Raw genomic sequence first — 20,628 nt, forward strand, 5'->3', positions numbered from 1 at the left:
CAGTGCTATCAGACATAAAAATATATATACAGTATACAAATTTTTATATATATATATCTATATATACAGATATATATATGGATATATATATAGATAGATAAATCTATATCTATTTATCCATTATCTAATATATACTATATATGAAAAATTCGGGTGGGTTACTTTAAATGTTCCTCCAGTTCTCAATGTAGAGATCAGTGTCAGGGTGGACTCCCAATATTCCACCAATATCCAATAGAAAAAACGACGGGACACGTTCTCCGATGCAAAATGTATTTATATCAGATGCTCTTCATCAGGCCTGATGAAGAGCATGGAATGCTCGTAACTGTACAATAGCATGTAACCATTTTATGCCTTGAAGAGCATCTGATATATATATATATATATATATATATATATATATATACACACACTATATTACCAAAAGTATTGGGAGTGGGACGCCTGCCTTTACACTCACATGAACTTTAATGACATCCCAGTTTTAGTCCATAGGGTTCAATATTGAGTTGGCCCACCCTTTGCTGTTATAACAGCTTCAACTCTTCTGAAAAGGCCGTCTACAAGGTTTAGGAGTGTGTCTATGGAAATGTCTGACCATTCTTCCTAGAAGCACATTTGTAAGGTCAGGCGCTGATGTTAGATGAGAAGGCCTGGCTCGCAGTCTGCGATCGAATTAATCCCAAAGGTGTTCTATCGGGTTGAGGTCAGGACTCGCTCTTTCCATGTCTTTATGGACCTTGCTTTGTACACTGGTGCACAGTCATGTTGGAACAGGAAGGGGTCATCCCCAAACTGTTCCCACAAAGTTGTGAGCATGAAATTGTCCAGAATGTCTTGGTATGCTGATGCCTTAAGAGTTCCCTTCACTGGAGCTAAGGGGCCAAGCCCAACCCCCGAAAAAAAAATCCCACACTATAACCCCCCCCCCCCTCCACCAAATGATTTGGACCAGGGCACAATCCAAGGTCCATAAAGACATGGAGGAGCGCGTTTGGGGTAGAGGAACTTGACTGGCCTGCACAGAGTCCTGACCTCGACCCGATAGAACAGCTTTGGGATGAATTAGAGCGGAGCCAGGCCTTCTCATCCAACATCAGTGCCTGACCTCACAAATGCGCTTCGGTGGTTGGGCTTGGCCCCTTAGCTCCAGTGAAGGGAACTCTTAAGGCATCAGCATACCAAGACATTTTGGACAATTTCATGCTCACAACTTTGTGGGAACAGTTTGGAGATGACCCCTTCCTGTTCCAACATGACTGTGCACCAGTGCACAAAGCAAGGTCCATAAAGACATGGAAAGAGCGAGTCCTGACCTCAACCCGATAGAACACCTTTGGGATTAATTCGATCGCAGACTGCGAGCCAGGCCTTCTCGTCTAACATCAGCGCCTGACCTCACAAATGCGCTTCTAGGAAGAATGGTCAAACATTCCCATAGACACACTCCTAAACCTTGTGGACGGCCTTCCCAGAGGAGTTGAAGCTGTTATATTTGCAAAGGGTGGGCCAACTCAATATTGAACCCTACGGACTTAAGCCTCGTACACACGGTACGATTGTTCGCCAACTGAGCGTCTGATTTTGGCACACCAAAAGTTGTGTGCCAGGATCTTGTCTTGCATACTAAAGCCTCGTACACACTGTACGATTGTTGGCAGGGGATTGTCTGTTGACAGACTGTTGTCCTGAAATCTGACCGTTAGTACGATCCTTTTGACAATTGTTGTTCAACTTTCGGCCAACAAATGTTGAATGACATGCTAGTACATTTTCGGCGGACAACGGTTGGTTGTCAGATTTTCTGATGGTCAGTACACAAGTCCGTCACACAAAAGTTGAAAGTACAAACACGCATGCTCGGAATCAATGCTCACCAAACAAGGAAATCAGCAGGAGGGACCCAAAGGATGGCACTCAAGAGCTGAAATTCCTCGTAGTATGTCACTACGTTCGTGTTTGTGGCATGAAAATTTTGTACCGTTAGTATGCAAGACAAGATCCTGGCACACGCCCTTTTGACAAAAATCAGACGCTCGGTTTGCCAACAATCGCACCGTGTGTACGAGGCTTAACAGGACACAATTGTCATGTAACAAAACACGAGCATAGTGACGTACTACAAGGAATTTCAGCTCTTGAGCGCCACCCTTTGGGCCCCTTCTGCTAATTTTCGTGGTTGTGAGCATTGATTCCGAGCATGCGTGTTTTTACTTTGGACTTTTGTGTGACGGATTTGTGTACACGCGATACGAAAATCTGATGTCAGACTGTTGTCCGCCGAAAATTTACTAGCCTGCCAGGAGCGTACTAACGGTAAAATTTTAAGACAACAGTCCGTCAACAGACAACCCCCTGCCAACAATCGTACCGTGTGTAAGGCTTAAGACTGGGATGCCATTTAGGCTAATTTCACACTGGGGCGGGCAGGCGCCGGCGGTAAAGCGGCGCTATATTTAGCTATTCGGCCGCTAGCGGGGCAGTTTTAACCCCCGCTAGCAGCCGAAAAAGGGTTAAAACTGCCGGCAAAGTGCCGCTGCACCGGTGCTTTGCTGGCGGGTTTGCAGCGCTGCCCCATTGTTTCCAATGGGAAGGGGAGCTTTAGGAGCAGTGTATACACCGCTCCTATAGCGCTGCAAAGATGCGGCTTGCAGGACTTTTTTGACCGTCCTGCAAGCGCACTGCTCCAGTGTGAAAGCCCTCGGGGCTTTCACATTGGAGTGAATTGAGCGGCTCTTTCAGGGTGCTTTGCAGGCGCTATTTTTAGCACAGTAGCGATAGGAAGCGCCTCAGTGTGAAAGTAGCCTAAAGGGGTTGTAAATCCTCAAGGTTTTTCACCTTAATGCATTCTATACAGTCGAGCACTCTCCAGAGTGCCTGACTGCATGCTCTCGATGTAGCTCAACTTGTAGAGTGCTTGTCTCGCAGCTTAAAGATTGTGTGTTCAAATCTGCATATAGAAAACCAAGTTTTGTGTTTCATGAGCCACCAAATGTTTTTCAATTGTTCTCATCATGGTGTATTTGGTTATATAGCTCTACAGAGAAGATGGCTTGCCGCTTAGAGCCTGTGGTGCATGGTGTTGGTGTGCTGATGTTGAATGCTGAAAGCCCTGGATTTCTTAGTTTGAATCTGAGGCGGTAACAATAAAGTGTTTCAGGGCCACTCAATGTTTATCAATTGCTCCCATCATGTCGTCCTCAGTATATAGTTCTACAAAGAACTTGCATTGCTGACTAGAGCCTGTGGTGCATGTGGTTGGTGTGCCGCTGTGGAATGCAAAAATTCCTGGATGTCTTGGTTCAAATCTCTGATGTGGTAACTGTTTTATGTGTCGTATAGAGTATAGGATTCTTCAAACTACAGCTCTCCAGCTGTTGCGAAACTACATATCCCATGAGGCATTGTAAAACTCTGACATTCACAGGCATGATGGGAATTGTGGTTCCTGAACAACTGGAGACCCCTGGTCTAGATCCATGATATAGGTCAGTGATGGCGAACCTTGGCACCCCAGATGTTTTGGAACTACATTTCCCATGATGCTCTTGCACTCTGAAGTGTAGTTGAGCATCATGGGAAATGTAGTTTCAAAACATCTGGAGTGCCAAGGTTCACCATCACTGATATAGGTCTAGCAACTATTTCTGATGTCTTCTGGTTCTGTGATGTGTTATGTAAGCTCCTGAATCAGAGGCCTGTAGGTTCGATTCCCATGAGTGAGCAAAAATAATTTCTCGAAGTAGACTTTGGGAGTTGTGTGACAGGCGGATTAAATTGTAAAGACTCAGATGAAGTGGTCAAGACTTGACTAAGTTGGTGGAACCGACCACCATTGGTTGGGGTTGAGTGACCCTAGAGTTGGGGCAGGAATACTGCAAAGTAGAAGGGCACGTTGATGAAAAATATGAGATTTGTTATTAAAATACCCCAAAAAAATACTATTGGGATTGGGAGTTCTTTCCTAAGCCTTCAGCACCCACACTCCTCTGGTTTCTATGTTCAAGTTCCCCTTTGTTTCAGTGCAGCACAGTGTTTGTGTTCACATGGTTTCATGGACACCCACTTGATGGTTACATGGCTGGAGCTCGTTTCATTGAGGCTTGATTCACACGGTGCCAAGGTCACACACATTGTGGTTTCACAGTGAGAAGGTCTGCTTCTTAACCGCTTATTATACAGTTGCCCATCTGCCACCAAGCACATGGTTGTTGTTTTGCCCCAAACAGCTCTGAGCAGACACCTGGTTGATCTGTTCTGGGAATCGAACTCATGGCCTACAGATTCTACATTTACCACCCTGCATGCTGCACCACAGACCTGGATGCTCAAGCATGCCAGCAGTGCCTATTCATCCTACATTCAAGCTACAAAATGTAGTAACCCATAGCAACCGATATGAAGAGGATCGGTTGCTATTGGTTTCAGCAATTTGTACAACATTAATATATAAAGATGACCACCCGAGGATTCGAACTTATGACCATTTCAGTTGTGAGATCACCTACATACCCCCAAGGTAATAATCTCAGATGACATGTGTTCTATCACACCAGAGTTGTAATATCATGACATACCATGTGATCAGTGGATTAATGTTCAAACATTGTACTAAATTGCCATCATGTAACAAAAACTAGTCTTCCAGTTGACCTTCCAAGGGATACTGCCATCTGGTAAAACTGTATTTTTAAAAATATGTTACCTTGAGGGTTATACACACGAGCGGACTTTACGGCAGACTTTTCGACGTACTTTACGATGGACTTTCTGAATGAACGGACTTGCCAACACACAATCCACCAAAGTCCGTCGAATTTGTACGTGATGACGTACGACCGGACTAAAACAAGGAAGTTCATAGCCAGTAGCCAATAGCTGCCCTAGCGTGGCTTTTTGTCCGTCGAACTAGCATACAGACGAGCGGACTTTTCGACCGGACTCGATTTCGACGGATTGATTTAAAACAATCTTTCAAATCTAAGTCCGTCCAACTTTTGAGAAAACAAAGTCCGCTGGAGCCCACACACAATCGAATTGTCTGACGAAATCCAGTCCGCCGGGCAAAGTCCGCTCGTGTGTACGCGGCATTATTTTAATTGCTGCTTGCAAAGTACAATAGCCCAAAGCAATCATAATAAAAGAATACCTAGTCAGAAAGTTGATTGGTTCTTGAGAGATTCTCCAGTTTATGTAACTTTAAGAAATGAATCGTGAAAAGGTGGTTGCTTGAGGATTTGAATTTGCAAACATATTGTTTGTGAGATTAGCGGCATACATGCAGGGCCATTGTCTTAGATCGTGGGCAGGCTTAAAACTAGAGCTTTAATATCATGAAATGACACATTATTAGGGGCTTAATATTTTACTAAATTGCTACCATCTGAACCTAGACTAGTCTCCCACGTCACCTCCTCCTAAGTGCACTTTCAAGACTATTGATTTGAACCACAGGACACCATCTCAACTGGCTGCTGCCTATAAACAAAGTGCAGTAACCTAGTCTGAAAGCCAATTGATTGCTATGAGCTTCTGCAACTATAATAAATAAGACCAAGCAGGCGACCAAATTAGGAGTCAAACTCACAAGCATTGTATTTATATAACCACTGCCATACACACAACACTACCAGCAAAGGTAGTGGGGGAGGCTAAACCAGTAGTTGTATTATCATTACGTATTATCATATTAGTGGCTTCATGTTTAAAACATTTTGTATTGAATTGCTATCCCCAGACTTAGACTAGTCTCCTACTTGGTTTACTAAGGGATCTTCTCATCCTAAATGTTCAATAAAGAAATCTGGAAAGGTGATCATTAGAGGATTCAAGATCACAACCCTTCACTTGTGACAAAACAAGCATACTCTCAATGCCACGGCCTCAGACAGGTGGAGAGCTCCTTGTGACCAAACTAGACTAGTCTCTCATTTCTACTAAAAGATTTTTGCACCCGGTAAAAATCTCCTTTCAAAAGTCAATTCTCTTGAACCAAATGGTCCAACCAACTAGGGATGGTCCAACCAACTAGGGATGATCCAACCAACTAGTCCAACCAACTAGGGATGATCCAAACAACTAGGGATGGTCCAACCAACTAAGGATGGTCCAACCAACTAGGGATGATCCAACCAACTAGGGATGATCCAACCAATTAGGGATGATCCAACCAACTAGGGATGGTCCAACCAACTAGGGAAGGTCCCGATGTTCGAGTCCAAAGTAAGTTTGACTCGAATATCGGGTGTTCGTTTGTTCTTAGAACAAACAAACATATGTGCGCTCGTGGGAAGTTCGCCCGCCGCGATGTGCCCCATAATGCACTGTGAGATCGCAGTGCATTGAAGGCTGCTGATTGGCCAAAGCATGCACCTGACCTGTATGCTTTGGCTAATCACAGCGCGATATGCTGTGAGAGCCATGATTAGCCAAAAGCAGGGTGCCTTTGGCCAATCATGGCTCAGGAAATAAGTCCACGCCCCACACTATATAAGGCTGCTTACACCGCAGCTGTGTATAGTGTTTATGAATGAAGGGAGATTAGGCAGGTTAGTTAGTGGATTGAGCGTGCAGTCAGTGTAGTATACATAATCATACAGTGTAGAGTATATAGTGCAGTCAGTGTAGTGTATATAATCATACAGTGTAGAGTATATAGTGCAGTCAGTATAGTGTATATAACGCAGTGCAGTCAGTGTAGACTATATAATACAGTGTATTAAAGTGGTTAAGGGAAACCCTATGACAGAATTAACAAAAAAAACAGCATTCGGTCCCCCCTAAAATCCATACCAGGCTCTTTGGGTCTGGATATAGATTTTATGGGGAATTCTATGCCAAAATTTGAAAAAAATTGCCGTGGGGTCCCCCCCAAAACCCATACCAGTACCTTATCTGAGCAAGCAGCCTGGCAGGCCAGGAAAGGAGGGGGATGAGGGAGTGCCCCCCCTCCTGTACCATACTAGGCCGCTTGCCCTCAACATGGGGTGGGGACAAGGGCCTTTTCCCGACAACCCTGGCTGGTGGTTGTCAAGGGGGTGTGCGGGCCGGGGGCTTATCGGAACCTAGAAGCCCCCTTTGACAAAGGGGCCCCAGATCCCGACCCCCCTAAGTGAATGGGTATCACTACCATTCACCAAAAAAGTGTCAAAGAAGTAAAAACCACAATAAACAGTTTTTGACAAATCCTTTATTAAAAAAAAAAAAAAAAAGTGTCCCACAATGTACATCCACCATCAATAACGGCGCCCAACGAACCCGAAAAATAGAAAAACCGAAAAAGCTCCGCCTTGATGGGAGGCCTCCCGGCGACTGCTGTCTCTTTGCTTTGACAGCTGTTATATAGGTGAGGGCAGAGCCACCCGGTGACGTAACCGAGTGACCCCGCCCCCTTCTGAGGTCATCTGGTGTCATGTGATGTCAGAAGGGGGCAGGGTCACTTGGTTACGTCACCAGGTGGCCCCGCCCTTGCCTATATAACACTTTTTTTTCTTTTTTAATGAAGGATTTGTAAAAAATGTAAAATCCATTCTAGACCCGAAGGGCCTGGTATGGTGGTATGTTCATTTTTTCCATCTATATTGCTGGGAGCCAGCAATACATTACAGCCACAAGCAAGTTTAAATGACATTTTTTCTTTTAGAAATGTCATTATTGCTGCGGCACTGTTCTACACATCGCACAGACTAAGGGACCCCCCAGGCACGATATTTAAAGGAATATTTAATTTTTATTGTTTCACTTTAAGCATCATTAAAATCACTGCTCCTTTAAAAACTATTATTTTAAAAACGTTTTTTTTGCATTGATACATGTCCCCTGGGGCAGGACCCGGGTCCCCAAACACTTTTTATGGCAATAACTTGCATATAAGCCTTTAAAATTAGGACTTTTGATTTTTCTTGTTTGTGTCCCATAGACTTTAAAGGGTTCGCATGTTTGCTAAAACATTTTGCCTGTTCGCATATTCTGGTGCGAACCGTACCGGGGGGGGGGGGGTGTTCGGCCCATCCCTAGTCCCAACTAATACCATGATCTTCAAGATCTTTCACTACACATAATCCCCATCTCTACCCCATCAACAGTCTCCAAAACTGACCTGGTTTACTAAGAGATCTTCTCAATTGGTAAACATGTCGTTTGAACAGTCCATTCTCTTGAACAACAGGGCACAATCTCAACTGGTGCCTAAATCTTGCAGCCCTTTGCTTGCTTTTATCTGGTCCTTGGGGAACTATTACATTCTCTGATACCAACAATGGAGCATAATTCTCCCCCCCACTGACACCGATGGGGCACAATTCCTCCCAATGACACCAACGATGGGGCCCAATGACATCAATACTGGGGCACAATTCCCCCCAATGACACCAACGAAGGGGCCCAATGACATCAACGATGGGACACAATACCTCCTATTTACACCAATAATAGGGCACAATTACTCCCAGTGAAACCAAGAATGGAGCATTATTTTTACCACTGACGTTGGGACCTTTTCTATTCCCACTGGCCACATTCCAGCCCCCCTGTAAAGTCTGAAGGACAGTACTGTATACTGGCCCTTTGTTTAGAAAGTTTGGAGACCCCTGTTCTAATGACTTATCTTAATTTACAGCAGTGGCGTCGTAAGAGGGGTGGCTTTTGGGGCTATAGCCCCGAATCTGGGGCCCATAGCCCCGAGTTTCTCAAAGACGGTCGTGGCCTCTCTGCAGCTGGGCTGCAAGTGCGGTGGGCAGCACCGGAGAGCAGGCAGGCAGCACGGGAGAGCTGGGCGGGCGAGAGAGCAGAGAGATGACATCATCTCTCACCGCTAGCTTTGCATCACTTCTGTTCCACTCACTGTGTAGCCCTGGGCAGCAGAGAGATGACATCATCTCTCACTGCCCGCCCACTCTCTGGTGACCCTGATGTAAGGAGTGGCTCTCTGGGGACTCTGAGATAAGGAGGGGCTCTCTGGGGACCCTGATGTAAAGAAGGGCTTTCTAGGGACCCTGATGTAAGTGGGGAGCTCTCTGGGGACCTAAATGCAAGGGGGAGGCTCTTTGGAGGACCCTGATGTAAGTGGGGGGCTCTCTGGGGACCCTGATGTAAGTGGGGGGTTCTCTGGGGACCCTGATGTAAGTGGGGAGCTCTCTGGGGACCCTGATGTAAGGAAGGAACTCTCTGGGGACCCTGATGTAAGGAAGGGGCTCTCTGGGGACCCTGATGTAAGGAAGGGGCTCTCTGGGGACCCTGATGTAAGGAAGGGGCTCTCTGGGGACCCTGATGTAAGGAAGGGGCTTTCTTGGGACCCTGATGTAAGGGGGAGGCTCTCTGGGGACTCTGATGTATGGGTGGGGCTCTCTGGGGACCCTGATGCAAGGGGGAGGCTCTCTGGGGACTCTGATGTAAGTGGGAGGCTCTCTGGGGACCCTGATGTAAGGAGGGGGGCTCTCTGGGGACCCCAATGTAAGTAGGGGGGCTCTCTGGGGACCCTGATGTAAGTAGGGGGGCTCTCTGGGGACCCTGATCTAATGATGATAATATATATTAGCGTATTACTTTCTATACTTCATTGCTATGGGCTCTAGCCCCAGATCTTTTGTAGACCTAGCAACGCCCCTGGTTTACAGTCACTGGTCTGTAAATTATAACAGACCAGTCATTTAAGACACATTTAGAACATCTTATGTACAGGAACAGGTTTGGAATGCTTAGCAATGGACGGAACCAAGGCTGCAGAAAAAAAGAAATCATAAATGGGTCCCTGTGGTGTAATTCATCATATCTCCTTACAGCATCACTTTGCTTACAGTTACTGGTCTAAAACTATCACAGACCAATAATTTAAAGGGCACCTTTAGGACACCAAATGTGGAGCAAAATTGGATGGCTTAGAAAAAGGTCAGATCCAAGGCTGCAGATCAAATTACATAAGTGGTTTCCTGACATTTAATTCATATTGTCTCTCTTGATAACTTATCTTAGTGTAGCACCCTCCTAGGTAGGCTGCTAGGTTTTGGTTAGGCAAATTTAGTTCTGTGGCTCTCCTGTAATCAGCAGAGCAATGTGTGTGATTGCTTTGGGCTGCTCTGGGTTCTGCAGTCTGCAAGTCTGACTGCTTCCCCCTTGATTTCTGGAGATTTCCAGAACATGGTGGGTGGGAGAGCCAAATGAGCAGCCTGAATATTAATGCAGCCCCAGCCAATCCCTGGGGAGGTGTGCCCAGATGGTGGTTGGAGCGCGCATCAATAGTCTGGAACCCCAGGGAGCAGGGTTATTTTACTTGGAAGAGAGGTTCTCAGCCAGAAGGGCTGCAAGCCCTTTCTGACTGTCCTGCTGAAGGTCCAGCCTGATCATTGAGGTCCCATCTGGGCTCAGCACCAAGTCCTTTTGAAACCAAAATGGGCTGCCACTAAGGATCTGCCCTGGAAGCTTCACAAAGGAGTCTGCCTGTAGAGTCTGAGGGAGACATTCAGGTCTTGGGTAGACTGTGAGTACAGACCTAATAGAGAAGTATCTCAGTGATTGTAACTCTTATTTACCCCTCCTACACAGAGTATAAGGGTTGTCTGCCCTAAGCAAGGGGCCAGTTTACTGTCCTTCAAACAAAAGGAGGGCTGGATTGTGGCTAGTGGGGGTAGAAAACACATTAGACTTGGTGGTTAGTGGAGGCAAAAAAATGACATAATGCCGTGTGCAGTAGGAGGAGAAATATCACCTCATCATTGGTATTAGTGGGAAGCAAAATCTCTATTATTGATGTCAGTAGGAGGAATGGTTCCCCATCATTGGTGTCATTGGGAGGAATAGTGCCCCATCATTGGTGTCATTGGAAGGAATAGTGCCCCATCATTGGTGTCATTGGGAGGAATAGTGTCCCATCATTGGTATCAGTAGGAGGAATAATGCCCCATGATTTGTATCAGTGGGACGAATAGTGCCCCGTCATTGGGGTCAGTGGGATGAATAGTGCCCCATCATTGGTATCAGTGGGAGGAATAGTGCCCCATCATTGGTTTCAGTGGGGGGAATAGTGCCCCATCATTGGTGTCAGTGGGGGGAATAGTGCCCCATCATTGGTGTCAGTGGGAGGAATAGTGTCCCATCATTGGTGTCAGTGGGAGGAATAGTGTCCCACCCATCATTGGAGCACAGGTGTGTCAGGAGGAGGCTGTCTCTCTGGAGCTGCTGCAGATCCGTGTGAGAGGGGACTGGTGAGGAAATCTATCCCAGCTCTCCTGGCCCCTTTCTGGGGAAGCCATGGAGGCCAGCAGGGCCTCTCCTGCTGGAAGCTCACAGCCATCTCCTGGGCCGTCGGGTGACATGCCTGCCCCTGTACAAGCTGATCTCTCTACCCCTGGTGGGGATGAAGGTTCCGAAGCCATTCGGGAGCGAGTGGTGGCCGGGATTAAGGCCCTAAATAGGGAGAGGGATAAGCTTTACAAGTTACGAGCGGAGCTGAAGCGTCTGCGAAGGCAGCGTGAGGGCTTACACAGCCAGAAGCGTGGATCCATGGATCCGGAGATCCAGTTGGCCAAAGTCCGTGTGGACCATCAGGAGACCATTGTGGCCATGATGGAAGGCAGAGATGGGCCATTTAAGGAGAAGTTTGGAAATGACAGGAGGTTTGGAAGGATGGCAAAGATGGAGGTGGAGGAGGAGACCCCCAGTTCTGACCCCCTGCCCCCTCAGGGAGAGGTAAGCAGCCCCATGCCTTCCCAGGACTCAGGAGGCATGCTCAGGGCCATCCAGGTAATGGAGTCTCCTATGCGGAGGAATCAGTTAATGTTTAATGAAGAGGACATTACTGATGATGTACCTGATAAGGTAAAGACTGCCAAGTCCCATGTTGTGGATAAGACTGTTTTTGTGCCTTTCAACACTGACAATGTGCCTAATGACAATCAGGCTGCTGATCCTGTGTGCAGCAATGTTGTGCCTGCTGATGCTGCAATGCAGCAAGAGTTACTTTTAAAAAATGTCATTTCTGTAGAAGAACCACAGGTGTCAGCACAGCCCATTAACCCTTCTTTAGGTGAGTCCAAAACTGTTTGCCCCACTGCTGCTGAGGACTCTACAGCGCAGCATCAGGAGACAGCTGGTATTGCAGCAGAAACTGTGACCTTTCCTGATGGGAAATTGAATATTGCTGTGACTGATAACAATCACCCCAGTATCAGTGTGATGGACAATCGTCCTGTTATGGATTCTGCCAGTTCAGTTCAGACAGTTGATAATGATGTACAGACTAATGTGACTTCAGTGTGGGGCCTTGGCCCTGATAAACCTACCTTTGCTCAGGTGGTACGCTCTGCTCCTGGTAGCTCTGCTCCCAAGCGGGGTTTTCCCCTACAGGCTACCACTTTGAGCACCCCAGGATCTGGTCTTGGGTCTCTGGCTTCTGCTGGGGGTCCCAGACGTAATGTTGTTATTCTGAAATGGGAAGGTGGTGCGATCCCTCCAGCACGGCGTGCAGTGGTGGATTTGATTTTAGAGATGGGTTTTGGGGCAAATGATCTGTATGCCTTTATACATGTAGCTGGGACACGGGATTATACAGTTAGCTTCACCAGGCCAGAGGGTCTTGACCTGTTCTGGGAGAGATATGAGGCTCGGTGCAGGTCAAGACCTGAATGGGAAGGTCTGGCCCCAGTTGCAGTTTCTCAGAGGTCTACAGTAAAAAAAATCACAATTATCCTCACTAATGAGAGTGTCCCTGCCCGGGATCTAGAGGTTTGGTTAAGGAACTATGGGGAGGTTTTGACCAAGCCCAATAAAATCCTTGATGAGCGTAACATCTGGACTGGGGGTTGGTCAGTTACAGTCAGGTTGGCCAGGGATGGGAATGTTGTCCGTCACCTGCCCTCCTCAGCTTTTATAGGGAGGGATAGGATGACTGTTTTTTACCCTGGTCAGCCGAAGCTGTGTCACCGCTGTGGAGAAAAGGGGCATTTGAGTTCCTCCTGTTCAGCCTTGATATGTTCAGTGTGTCGGGGTCAGGGTCATATGGCTAAGGACTGCACCGAAATGATCAGGTGCAACCTGTGCCTGCGCCTTGGCCACCCCTACAGCAGATGTCCTGAAGCCTTGCACAATATGGAGAAGGAGGTAATTGATGACATGTCAAGGCTGGACAGGATGGAGGGTGAGGCCCCTGGTGTACCATCCTCCTCTGCGGTGACCGACTCCCCTGGTCCTGCTCAGGATCCCTCTCCAGTTCCTGTGGCCACCCCTCATGTGTCTGTAAGTATTCCTTCTGTATCTATATCTGTCTCCCCCCAGCCTACTGTACCCTCTCCTCTTGTGTCTGAACCTTCCAAGTTTGTGCCCCCTGAGTCAGTTACCCCCCAGGAGTCTACCCCTCCTAAGTCTGATTCAAAGGGAGCACCCCCCCCACCAGCAGTGGTAGTGGGTACTAAAAAGGTTGCTTCTTCCTCTGTAAAGAAGTCTTCTGTAAAGACTTCACAGAAAAAAGTAAGAGATGAGGGCATCTCTGAAGCTGACCTGCAGTACCTGGAGGAGAGAAGGAAGGTTGGGAAGCGGAAGAAGCAGGTGGTGAGGACAGAACAGGCTCCAGTGCCTGTCTCCAACCGGTATAGGTCCTCTAATTGGGATATCTCTTCATCTGGAGCTTCTTCGGAGCGAAGTTCTGACTCCGAAATGGAGTTTGAGGCGGCCTCAAGAAAGAGAGAGGCTTCTGGTGATGAGCAGCAGAGGGGAGCTAAGAAGCAAACCACCCAATAACCCAAATGGCGGTTCCCCCTCCGTTAAAAGTGGTGACAATAAATGTCGCCAGCATTAAGTCAGTAAGAGCTCGTTCTATGGCCTTCTTTTTGTTCAGCCAATTAGATGCTGAAATTTTATTTTTGCAAGAGACTAGGCTCACCTCCTTGGCAGATATTCATATGGCCAAGAGAGAGTGGAGGTATGGTCCATCTTACTGGTCTCTTGCGGCCGAGCCTTACGGCGGTGTGGCGGTGTTGTTTAAAACCGGCATGGTAACTGTCCGGCGGGTTATTGAGGTGGAGATTGGGAGATGTATGGTCTTAGACGTCCTTGTGGGAGGGCAGGACCTGCGCCTAATTAATGTTTATGGACCGCACACAAAGTGGGACAGGAAATGCCTTTTTACAAGGATCAAGCCATTTCTTTTTACATCCCGGCAAGTGGTCTTTGGAGGTGACTTTAATACAGTAACTAGGCCCAAGGACAGGAAGGACTTCAAGGACAGGCTGGGATATGATAGCGTTTTTTTAAATAGTATGGTTAGGGATGCTGGTCTTGTGGATGTGCACATTAAGCACCTCCCGGATGACACTGGGTTCACCTTTCATCGAGGTAATAGTCAGAGTAGAATAGATAGGTTTTTTTTGAAGGAGACCTCTGCTTTCTCACCCCCAGTGGTGCAGGCAGTAGAGTTCTCTGATCACTGTATGCTATCTGTGGTCCTGAATGCTTCAGACGCCCCTCAGAGGGGCAAGGGCATCTGGAGATTGAATTCGACTCTACTCAAGGAAGAACATGTTAGACAATCCTTTGAGGAATTCTTTCAGGCACAGGTGACCATCCTGGACTTTTGTAGCAGCAAGGCTGAGTGGTGGGAGCTGACCAAAAAGAGGATTGCTGGATTCTTCAGGGGCCTAGCCAATAGAAAGCAGTTTAATAAATACATGACCTACCAACGTTTACGGAGGAAGCTGGATATTCTTGTCTCGAGAGGAGGAGATCCTGGGGCAATCTCCGAAGTGAAACTCCTTCTCAGGAAGTGTCAATATGACCGGCATGCCTCTTTGGTTCTGGAGAGGGACTATGGGAAGTACCACTCGCCTGACCCTTACCAGAACTGCAAACAAGGTGTAGCTGTTAAAACGGTCGTTGGCCTTAAGGACAGTACAGGTTCCTTGACAAAGTCCAGGTCAGGGATTCTGGAGGTCGTGAGGTCCTTTTATGCTGACCTTCTTGGGAGGAAAGAGCTTGACCGTGACAAGATGGAAAGCTTTTTGGACTCTACTCCAGGTCTAAATGATGAAGATGTCCCATTGATGAATTTGACAGAGGAGATCACAGTTGAAGAGGTGATAAGGGCAATTGAACAGCTTGCCATCAAAAAGTCACCTGGACCGGATGGCTTGACGGCTGAGTTTTACAAAGCTTTTAAGTCTATTCTGGCCCCACATTTGGTAGAGGTTTTTAACAGTTGCCTTGCTGAGGGGGTACTTCCCTCTTCCATGAGGCACTCAGCTGTGATTCTTCTTTCAAAGGGTAAAGATCCTTCGATGGTTGAGAATTGGCGCCCCATCAGCCTTCTTAATGTCGATAGAAAGATACTGGCAAAGATCATTTTCTGGCGCCTATCGTCAGTAGCAGAGTCTTTGCTTTCTCGCCATCAGCACTGTTCGGTCCAGGGTAGGTGCACCTTCACAGCAGTTTTAGCTGTCCGGGAGGCCTTGGAGCGGTGCAGGGCTGCAGGCTGGGGAAAGTATTTGCTGACATTGGATCAGGCAAAGGCTTTTGATCGTGTTAACCATGAGTACCTGTGGTTGCTCCTTAGTAAGTACGGTCTGCCGGGTGGTTTTGTCGATTGGTTAAAAGTCTTGTATGAGGGGGCAGAGAGCTTTCCTCTTGTTAATGGTTGGGTTGGGCAGTCCTTTGAGGTTGGCTCCGGGGTGCGCCAGGGTTGTCCCCTGAGTCCCCTGCTCTATGTGTTTGCAATCGACCCCTTCATCAGGAGGCTAGAGAGCGGCATGTTGTGTGGGGTGCCAGTGGGGCTTCCGGGTGAGCCGCCTTTGAGGGTTGTTGCCTATGCGGACGATGTGTCGGTGATTGTCACTGGGGCGGATGAAGCAGAGGAGGTGGTCTCTCTGACATCACGGTATTCTGAAGCATCAGGCTCCAAGATCAATCAGGAAAAGAGTGAAGTTTTCTGGATGGGAAAGGAAGGTGAGGGGTTTGATCTCCCGGACACCTTTCCAGTGCCCCAGGAAAGAATTAAGATTCTAGGCATTGAATTTGGACCTGGTGATTATGGCCTCAAAAACTGGGAAGGCAGACTGGAAATTGCCAATACTAAGGTGGTCAGCTGGAAGAGATGGAAGTTATCTATGAGGGAAAGGGTTGATCTGATTAAGACTTACCTGATTCCGATCTTCTTGTATGTCAGCTTTGTCTGCATCTTGCCAGTGTCTCTCTATGCTAGGGTCAGTAGTGTGTTCTTCCAGATGTTGTGGGGGAACAGACTGAACCCCATCAAGAGGAATGTCACCTATCTATCCAGGAGGGAGGGTGGCTTAGGTATGGTCAACCCAGTTCTTTTCTTTTCACTGCTTTTTCTCAAGTTTAATATTGGTAATATGCTTGCAGTGGAACCTCCTGGATGGGCAGGCATATTTAGATCTTGGTTTAGGCCTTTTCTACGACTTTGGGAAGAAGGTGGCCAAGTGAAGAATCTCAGGGGTCATCGTGGTCAGCTACCAGCCTATGTCGCTCCGTGCCTGAAGTTACTACGGCAGTGGCGATTGTCGGCTGAAGATCTCAGATCGGTTCCGAGGAAAGTCCTTATGAGTCGAGTCTTGAGCGAAGTCTTTCATGACCCACTGGCCTTAAGGGATTGCCCAGGCCCAGTTTTGAGGGCAGGGTTAAGACTTATTAATTTGGACAGAGTACCCCCTAAATTCAGGGATCTGGCCTGGTTGTGCTTCCATGGGAGGCTCTATGTTAGGGGCAATTTGAAATTCCGCAGTGGGGTGGATCGTAGCTGTCCTCGGGAGGAGTGTGCAGGTGAGGAGGAGACTATGGACCATTTTCTGCTTCATTGCCCTTTTAACATAGAGGTGTACAAACAGGTGGGACGGGCCCTCGGTGTCCCTTTCCTCTCCAGGCTGGGTTATGCTGAGTGGGTGTACGGAGCATTCAATACTGGTGGTGGTTTTTTGTTTAGATACACTTTTTCTAGTTAGCCTAGTAGTCCGTTATTTCACTTGGAACGCACGGTGTCAGGTCTGCATTCGGCGTAAAATCCTTCCTGTTCAGGTGGTGGTGTATGACATTTTGCATGAGGTAGAGAAGATTCGGGTGCTCGAGAGAGACAAGCGGAGTCAGGGGGCTTGGTTGAAGGCGTGGAGGGGTTTCAAGCCTCCCTGACTGCCAGGAGTCTCTTTCCCGGGTGTGGCTGTCTGTCTCTTATCACCCTAGATTATTATTTTTTTTTTGGATTAATTTTTGATAAATGGCTGCGTACATAGGTGATGGGTTGTGCCTCTTAGGCCCTCTCTGCTGCTTTATGTAAATAATTTTGGTAGTGGATTATGTATATATTGTATATATTCTGAACATGGATGTGTATTCCTTGGATTTCTGTTGAAGTTTTGTACTATGGTTTTGTTTTTTACTTTTGTATAAAATTGGTTGCTTGATTCTTTTAATAAAAGATCAATAGTGCCCCATCATTGGTATCAGTAGGAGGAATAGTGCCCCATCATTGGTTTCAGTGGGGGGAATAGTGCCCCATCATTGGTGTCAGTGGGGGGAATAGTGCCCCATCATTGGTGTCAGTGGGAGGAATAGTGCCCCATCATTGGTATTAGTGGAAGGAATAGTGCCCCATCATTGGTTTCAGTGGGGGGAATAGTGCCCCATCATTGGTATCAGTGGGAGGAATAGTGCCCCATCATTGGTTTCAGTGGGGGGAATAGTGCCCCATCATTGGTGTCAGTGGGGGGAATAGTGCCCCATCATTGGTGTCAGTGGGAGGAATGGTGCCCCATCATTGGTATCAGTGGGAGGAATAGTGCCCCATCATTGGTGTCAGTGGGAGGAATAGTGCCCCATCATTGGTATCAGTGAGAGGAATAGTGCCCCATCATTGGTATCAGTGGGAGGAATAGTGCCCCATCATTGGTTTCAGTGGGGGGAATAGTGCCCCATCATTGGTGTCAGTGGGGGGAATAGTGCCCCATCATTGGTGTCAGTGGGAGGAATAGTGCCCCATCATTGGTGTCAGTGGGAGGAATAGTGCCCCATCATTGGTATCAGTAGGAGGAATAATGCCCCATGATTGGTATCAGTGGGACGAATAGTGCCCCGTCATTGGGGTCAGTGGGATGAATAGTGCCCCATCATTGGTATCAGTGGGAGGAATAGTGCCCCATCATTGGTTTCAGTGGGGGGAATAGTGCCCCATCATTGGTGTCAGTGGGAGGAATAGTGCCCCATCATTGGTGTCAGTGGGAGGAATAGTGCCCCATCATTGGTATCAGTAGGAGGAATAATGCCCCATGATTGGTATCAGTGGGAGGAATAGTGCCCCGTCATTGGGGTCAGTGGGATGAATAGTGCCCCATCATTGATATCAGTGGGGGGAATAGTGCCCCATCATTGGTTTCAGTGGGGGGAATAGTGCCCCATCATTGGTGTCAGTGGGAGGAATAGTGCCCCATCATTGGTGTCAGTGGGAGGAATAGTGCCCCATCATAATTATCAGTGGGAGGAATGGTGCCCCATTGTTGTCAGTGGAAGGAATGATGCCCTATCTTATGATGTCAGTGGAAGAAATAGTGCCCCATCATTGGTGTCAGTAGGAGGAATAGTGCCCCATCATTGGTGTCAGTGGGAGGAATAGTGCCCCATCATTGGTATCAGTGGGAGGAATAGTGCCCCATCATTGGTGTCAGTGGGAGGAATAGTGCCCCATGATTGGTATCAGTGGGAGGAATAGTGCCCCATCATTGGTATCAGTGGGAGGAATAGTGCCCCATCATTGGTATCAGTAGGAGGAATAGTGCCCCATGATTGGTATCAGTGGGAGGAATAGTGCTCCATCATTGGTGTCAGTGGGAGGAATAGTGCCCCATCATTGGTGTCAGTGGGAGGAATAGTGCCCCGTCATTGGTATCAGTGGGAGGAATAGTGCCCCATCATTGGTATCAGTGGGAGGAATAGTGCCCCATCATTGGTATCAGTAGGAGGAATAGTGCCCCATGATTGGTATCAGTGGGAGGAATAGTGCTCCATCATTGGTGTCAGTGGGAGGAATAGTGCCCCATCATTGGTGTCAGTGGGAGGAATAGTGCCCCATCATTGGTTTCAGTGGGAGAAATAGTGTCCCATCATTGGTGTCAGTGGGAGGAACAGTGCCCCATCATAGTTATCAGTGGAAGAAATAGTGCCCCATTGTTGGTGTCAGTGGGAGGAATAGTGCCCCATTGTTGGTGTCAGTGGGAGGAACAGTGCCCCATCATAGTTATCAGTGGAAGAAATAGTGCCCCATGATTGGTATCAGTAGGAGGAATAATGCCCCATTATTGGTATCAGTGGGAGGAATAGTGCCCCGTCATTGGGGTCAGTGGGATGAATAGTGCCCCATCATTGGTATAAGTGGGAGGAATAGTGCCCCATCATTGGTTTCAGTGGGGGGAATAGTGCCCCATCATTGGTATCAGTGAGAGGAATAGTGCCCCATCATTGGTGTCAGTGGGAGGAATAGTGCCCCATCATTGGTGTCAGTGGAAGAAATAGTGCCCCATTGTTGGTATCAGTGGGAGGAATAGTGTCCCATCATTGGTGTCAGTGGGAGGAATAGTGCCCCATCATTGGTGTCAGTGGGAGGAATAGTGCCCCATCATTGGTGTCAGTGGGAGGAATAGTGCCCCATCATTGGTGTCAGTGGGGGGAATAGTGCCCCATCATTGGTGTCAGTGGGAGGAATAGTGCCCCATCATTGGTGTCAGTGGGAGGAATAGTGCCCCATCATTGGTATCAGTAGGAGGAATAATGCCCCATGATTGGTATCAGTGGGACGAATAGTGCCCCGTCATTGGGGTCAGTGGGATGAATAGTGCCCCATCATTGGTATCAGTGGGAGGAATAGTGCCCCGTCATTGGTTTCAGTGGGGGGAATAGTGCCCCATCATTGGTGTCAGTGGGAGGAATAGTGCCCCGTCATTGGTGTCAGTGGGAGGAATAGTGCCCCGTCATTGGTATCAGTGGGAGGAATAGTGCCCCATCATTGGTATCAGTGGGAGGAATAGTGCCCCATCATTGGTATCAGTAGGAGGAATAGTGCCCCATGATTGGTATCAGTGGGAGGAATAGTGCCCCATCATTGGTGTCAGTGGGAGGAACAGTGCCCCATCATAGTTATCAGTGGAAGAAATAGTGCCCCATTGTTGGTGTCAGTGGGAGGAATAGTGCCCCATTGTTGGTGTCAGTGGGAGGAACAGTGCCCCATCATAGTTATCAGTGGAAGAAATAGTGCCCCATTGTTGGTGTCAGTGGGAGGAATAGTGCCCCATTGTTGGTGTCAGTGGGAGGAACAGTGCCCCATCATAGTTATCAGTGGAAGAAATAGTGCCCCATGATTGGTATCAGTAGGAGGAATAATGCCCCATTATTGGTATCAGTGGGAGGAATAGTGCCCCGTCATTGGGGTCAGTGGGATGAATAGTGCCCCATCATTGGTATAAGTGGGAGGAATAGTGCCCCATCATTGGTGTCAGTGGGAGGAATAGTGCCCCATCATTGGTTTCAGTGGGAGAAATAGTGTCCCATCATTGGTGTCAGTGGGAGGAACAGTGCCCCATCATAGTTATCAGTGGAAGAAATAGTGCCCCATTGTTGGTGTCAGTGGGAGGAATAGTGCCCCAT

General features: G+C 47.7%; 1 protein-coding gene across 2 annotated transcripts in view; it reads left to right on the top strand.

Moving 5' to 3' along the window:
- Positions 1 to 20,628, top strand: part of LG13H14orf132 (linkage group 13 C14orf132 homolog) — a 102,879-nt gene that overhangs the window by 62,146 nt on the left and 20,105 nt on the right. The window lies entirely within an intron of this gene.

Source organism: Aquarana catesbeiana, linkage group LG13 (assembly GCF_042186555.1).
Source record: "Aquarana catesbeiana isolate 2022-GZ linkage group LG13, ASM4218655v1, whole genome shotgun sequence".
In the NCBI taxonomy this organism is placed as follows: domain Eukaryota; kingdom Metazoa; phylum Chordata; class Amphibia; order Anura; family Ranidae; genus Aquarana; species Aquarana catesbeiana.